The sequence below is a fragment of the Pseudorca crassidens genome, chromosome 9 (genome assembly GCF_039906515.1).
Source record: "Pseudorca crassidens isolate mPseCra1 chromosome 9, mPseCra1.hap1, whole genome shotgun sequence".
Lineage (NCBI taxonomy): Eukaryota > Metazoa > Chordata > Mammalia > Artiodactyla > Delphinidae > Pseudorca > Pseudorca crassidens.
The window spans coordinates 66,830,376-66,837,234 of NC_090304.1; positions in this window are offsets into that span (position 1 = coordinate 66,830,376).

Below are 6,859 nucleotides of genomic sequence, written 5' to 3' on the forward strand. Positions count from 1 at the left end.
TGTGTTTAGTTGATGGGTTATCAGATTAAAAGGAGCCACTTCCAGAACCTGATACAAAAGACTACCTATGGTTGTGGATTTTCAGTTGCTTGCAGTTACTGGATAGGATTTTAGGTGGGCTCCCTTGTAGAAGGTTTGAGTGTATTTGTGAGGAAAGACGAGGGTGCATAGATACCTGGGTGACTAAAAGAGAAAATTGAGACAGAGACTGCTAATTGTCCATGGATATTCATTCTCCCCTATTCCACTTAATAACAGAACCTCCAGGCTTTTATCCAAACATTGAACTGTCCAGCAAGAGACTGCATTTCCCAGCTTACCTTTGAGGTAGGAGAGAGCATGTGACTAAGTTTTGGACAACTTGATGTTCGTAGAAGTAATGTGTTAAAACTCTAGTCACATTCACTAAATAGGAAATCACTTACCTTTCATTTCCTCTCTCTTTCCCCTTTCTCAGAACTAGAACAAAATGGATGATGAACTATGAACTGTCTTTTACGAGGAGAATGAGGACCGTACTCTAAGAGATAGTTGAGTAACCCAACAGGAGAGACTTGGCCCCTGAATGACCTCCCAGAGCAAAATCTTTGCTAACCAAGATTGGATGGACTCCTATATGAGAGAGAAAAAAAATTACCACCTTGATGAACTCACTGTGTTTTTGTTACAGTAGCTTAGTCTATACCCTATGTGTTATAATTGGATTGTAAAAATATGGATTGATAATGGAGGAATATTTTTGATATTGAGAAACACAGCCATATTAACATTCTAAATGTTTCTATTACATCTTAATTTATTGATAAGTAAGGGACTGCATCTTAATCTTCATATTCCTAATATTTATCCCATTGCCTGACATGATAACACACATTGCTTTCATTTATTAATTAAATAATTCACATAATGACAATAGCAAAGTAAGAACGGTTGTGTGATTCAAACAGCTTTTTAAACGAATGTTCATTCTGCCTCCTTTACCTGTTAATTGAACTTGTTTCCCTAGTGTCTAACCCTGTGCTAGATTTGAATTGAATTACATTACTCATGTTATCTGTCCTATCTAAATGAAAAATGCCCTTGATCCCTATTTATCTGTCCTATAAAATTCTAATCATTTATTTTAACAGCAAATTCAGAAACAACAACAGTAGGCTAAGTATTTGGTAATTGTGGAGATGTGCTTTGTTAGCAGAAGATTTCAAACTTCCTTTTTATATTTTTGTAGACCCACAGCCAAATTTTCAGTGGCAAATTCCATACTACGCTGCAGTATTCCAAAATATTATGAGGTCACACAGAAATAAGTCCTCAAATAATCTCTCCCACACAGACTTAATTCAAATAAGAAAAGCAGCCAATTCAATTTGTGATAATTATCTGAGTGGCAACACTCATTAATATGGTCTCTAACAGAATATAAATAAGAAATATGTGTGGAGAACCCTGGAATAATATAACTGGGCCATAATATTCAACACAGTAGAAGGAAAAGTGATGCTCATTTCTTTGATTATTACCAAATTGTATTTCCTCCTTCAAGCTCATTAGTATTGGATGTTGTACTGTTTTCCTCAGTAAGTAAAAAAATCAGATTGTGAAACTGAAAATGTTATGTTAGGAAGGCTGTCTAATATTCTGGACAGAGCAGTGAATTTGTAGTTAGAAGGCTTTGGATGAGTAATTTAACCTTTCCAAGCTTTATATTCTTAATATATAAGATTAGCAGGATGGGCTAGATGATTTCTAAGGTATTTTCTGGTTTTAGAGTTTTTTGATTCTATAAATTTCCCAGTCTATCCTGTAACATTAAAAACTCCTCCGAAATACATTAATATATTTTGTGTTAGATACCACGTTATACCAAAGCTGAAGATAAAGGACTAAGACAGACATAATCTCTATCCTTCTGGAACTTACAGTGAAGTGGATAGAAAAATATACACATAATTATAACACTAAATAATTAATTGCATTTGTGGGAAGTTCTACCGAGAAAGGTAGACAATAATGTAAGATATAAAATAAACAAACTTACTGTAGTCTAGAGTGCTAGGGAATCTTCTCTGATTAAGAAGTATTTAAGCTGATACCTGAAGGATAATAGCCAGGCAAAAAGGAGGGGGATTAGAGGGGAAGTACAGACAGAGGAAATAGCATGAGCAAATCCCTGTGATGAAAGAGAGTTCTCCATCCAATTAAGCTGCTGAAAGTAAACCAGTGTTGCTGGAGCAAACAGAATGAGAACAAAGTGGTACAAAATAAGATTGGAGTTGGAGGCAAGGTCAGGTCACTTGGAGCCTTAAAGATAAGCATAGTATGAATTTTGGACTCTACAAAGACATACAGAAAGAGATAGAAGGATTTTAAGTAAGGATGCAATCTGATCAGATTTGCTTTTAAAATATTACTCTATCATTGAGGAATACTGGATGTGGCAATTGTGGATATGAGAAGACCAGATCAGAGGCTACTGTAGCAGATAAGTGAGAGATGATGGTGAATTTAACAGGGATTTTATAGTTTACGTGGAAATAAATGAATAGATTTTTGATATATTTAGAAGCTAGGAACTACCAAAATTGTGATTAATTTGGATATTGGTATTGAAGAAGCATGAGATTTCAAAGGTCATACTGTATTCTCAGCCTTCAGCAGCCAGCAGATGTGCATAATGTATACTAAACTAGATTACACCAGAGAAATGATCACTGTGGAGAAGGGAGGAATTGGGATTTCAATTTGGAATAATGAGTCTGTGCTGCCTATGCAGTACGTAAAGAAAATGTTGAATAGCATTTGGATACAGAGGTCTAAATATTAATAGACATTTTTGGGATATATAATATATATTGTTTTATGTATTATAAAGTGAGCAGTTAACACGCATACGGTATTCATTTATTAATTAATTTATTTTTTAACATCTTTATTGGAGTATAATTGCCTTACAATGTTGTGTTAGTTTCTGCTGTATAACAAAGTGAATCAGCTATATGTATACATATATCCCCACATCCCCTCCCTCTTGAGTCTCCCTCCCACCCTCCCTATTCCACCCCTCTAGGTGGCCACAAAGCACCGAGCTGATCTCCCTGTGCGATGCAGCTGCTTCCCACTGGATATCTACTTTACATTAGGTAGTGTATATATGTCAGTGCTAGTCTCTCACTTCGTCCCAACTTACCCTTCCCCCTCCCCGTGTCCTCAAGTCCATTCTCTATGTCTGCGTCTTTATTCCTGTCCTGCTCCTAGGTTCGTCAGAACCTTTTTTTTTTTTTAGATTCCATATTACACATATGGTATTTAAAATGATGAGAGTGGATTAAGTTTTCAAGGTAGAAAACATAACAAGAAAAGAGAGGAGAAGAGAGAAGGAGGGAAAGGGAATGGGAAAAAGCCCAGGACAGAACACTGAGGATATTTAACATATAAGACTCATAGAAAAGAGGAAGAAAAACCAAGGAAATGGAGAAGTGATAAGAGAAGTAGCAGAGTTTGGTGGGGGTAGAGGTGGGATAGAAGCACTTAGTGTCAAGAAGCCAAAGTAAGATGGTATTTCTAGAAACAGTGTACAATCACTTATATGAAGAGCTGCAGAAAAGTCAAATAAAGTGAGGACTGAAAGTACCTACTAATATAATTGACACAGGGGTCATTGGAGTGCTCAGAGGAGTAGTCTGGGTTGGGTAATAGAAAACAAAAGTGAATGAACTGAGAAATTAATTGAAGATAAGAAATGGAGATGGGTACCTTTTCAGATAATTAGCTATAAAGTGCTGAAAAGAGATTTGGACAGTAGCTGAAAGGGGTGATAAATTTCAAGGATTTTTGTTTTTTTTTAATGATGGCAGGATATGTTTAAACGGCAATGTAAGGATCCAATATAAGGTAGGTGGTACCAAAAAAAAAAGAAGAAGGAATTAAGAAGCTAGTTGATAGGAAGTGTTTCTAAAAAGATAGAAGAGTAGGAGATCCATAACACAGGTAGAGTTTAATTGGAGAAAGGATACATCCTTTAACAGAAGGGAAGGAGGAAAAGATGGTAAAGACACAGGAAAATTTATAAAGTTGGAAACAGGAAGTTGAAGTGGTCTCCCTATGATGGCTTCCATTTTTTTCTGCAAAATAGAAAAATTTTTACCTGCTGGAAGTGAGGCAAAAGATCAGAGGTTTGAAGAGAATAGAGAAGGTTTAAAATAGTAGTTTTAGAAAGTAGGAAAGACAGCTAATGAGAGAAACACAGGAATACTGCCAGTCCCTGTTGAGACAGTTAAAATAGGTAGTCTTGAATCATAAAACAACCTCTCTGCTTCATTGTGCACTTGTAGTTAAATGAATTTCAGGAACATGGAGCCATTAACCCAGGGAGAGAATTGTATTAACTCAAGTGTGATGTTTTATTCTGGGCAAAGGGGCAAGGAAATCTAGAGATGGCAAAAGTGCTTGAAACAGGGGACTACAGAATGTGTGTCATGTATATAAGTGAAGAAGAGGAAGCTGATGAATAAAGAAAAAATAGGACAATTAACTGGATACTGTAGAATTCTGGATAGCAGAAGAGATGTAATATAAATAACTAGGAAGCTAATCTCCAAAACAATGGAGGTTGTGGTCAGAGGATTACAGAATTAGTTTTTCTACTTAGAGCAGTTTTGAGCAGTGTAACTGACCAGTTGGTGGACATAGTAAGGGTGGCAATGAAATGGAAAAGGACACCACTGGATAAGAGAAGCATCTTCTGCCTTTACTCTTGCCTCATGAAGCGCTCAGTCTCTCCTAGCCTTAAACAAAAATTTAACAAAAAATTAGAGCTTATTTTGAAGTGATGCCAAATCATCCTGCCCAGGATGACCATTTGTCCTGGAACAGCAGTGACCAAGGAGGAGAAAACACTAAAGTATTTGCTAGGAGTATTGACAGTTGTTCAATGAATACTTTCTGAAGGACGTGACATGTGAGCTGAGTCTTACAGGGTAAGTACTAGTTAGTAAGGTAAAAGGAGTTCTAAGGAAAAGTTCCAGATAAAAGAACAGGCATGGGAGAGATAGTTACATCTAACATTCATTTATAAACTGTCCTTCCATTCAAGGAAAGCTTTATACTAGCCACCCTGAGCAACACAATGATGTTTCAGAACAGTGCTCAAATGAGGAATATTGAATGCGAAGCCTTGCCATTATATCTGGACTGATACTTCCTAGATTACAGGTTTAAGGATGGGGTCCAGACTTATTTTAAATGCCTCTGTTCACTTAGTCCCTAGAACAATACTTGGTGTCTAGGAGGTATTTGTTATAATTGTCAAATAAATGAATGAATAAATTCAACTGCTAGTCTGAGTCCCAGCATAAATTGTATTTCAGGGTACTTGTGATTAGAATATTACATTTGGAACTACTGCAAAGCTATGCTTACGTATACCTTTAAATAATGATCATACAATCTTTGAGCACCTCAAATTTCAGAGAATTTATTACATTTTAAAGACAGTTGGTTTGGACATTTCCAGATGTTAGAAAGATCTTACTGATATTGTGTCAAAATCCCGACTTTAATTATCATCTTAATTCCCTTGTCTTATCTCTGAACTTCAGAACAATAGAGACTATGATTAATTTCTCTTTGACATGGCAAGAGTTCAAACATAACAAGGTAGAAATATTGCATATCACCTTTCCTTCTATGCCCAGCTTGCTTCCACAAGCCTCTTTTCCCCAGGCTAAGTATAGGAATTCTTTCTTCCTTTCTTCAGTCACTCTTTACTAGCTGTTACTCATCTTTTAGGTCTTTTAGATTAACTACTACTCTCTCAGAAAAGCCTAACACAGGAAGATTAAGTTCCCTCATGATAAACTCCTGTCTCGCCTTAATTTTTCCCTTCATGGTGCTTTTTAGGTTAGAATTGTTAATGTTTGTCTTCCCTGCTAGATATAAAGTACCTTAAGAGAACTGGGACCACAAGGGGGGAAGACAAACAAAAAACACTGGGTAGACAAAGATTAAACTCAAATGAGACAGATAACTGTTAAATGAGTAAACAAATAAAATTAGAAATGGCATAGATCATAATAAAAATGAAAATGCTTGATCAAGAATAGTATGGGAATAATGGGAAGCAAGTGTCAGGAAAGGCCTCTCTAAAAACCTGATATTTAAGCTGAGACTAAGTAGAATTTAGTTAGGTGAAGATTTTGATTCAGGATATTCCAGAAAGAGAGGGTAGCATGGGAGAAGTCTCAGGGTTAGCATGTTAATATGGCTAGAGTTCACCTACTGAGGAGACAGCTGGAGGGAATGTTCAGTGAAGAGAGGGAGCATGTTGTCTTATTTGATGGAAGTGTAAAGTTAGGAAAGCAGAGGGATCTTGAAACTGGATAACTTACTAGTGCAACAAAAACTTGACTATCAGTTCTACAAATAGGGTCACCATTTGTAATTAGCATAAAAATATTAAAATACAATTCATTGGACTTTTGCTTCCAGTCAAAATGGTGAAATAAGGAATAGAATTAGCTTTCCTGCTGAGTCAACTGAAAAACCAGATAAAATATATGAGACAATGCTTTCAAGATATTGGACACCAGGTGATGAAGGGTAGTGATCCCTAAAAGTGGGAAACAATGCAAGGTCAATCTTATGATTGCCTCAGCCATTCTCTTCAGAAAGTTTCTAGGTTGAGGTGTGGGGAGTGAGGATACAGATGGAGCCCAAGAGACTTCTTGAATTGACAGGATGAAACTGAGAGTCTGGGAGACCAAGGGGTTTCACATGGAAGAGAAGATGCACAAATAGAGAATTACAGACATCTTCAGAGGCCACCCTCGAGTACTCATCAGTATATGCATGTAAAGAAACC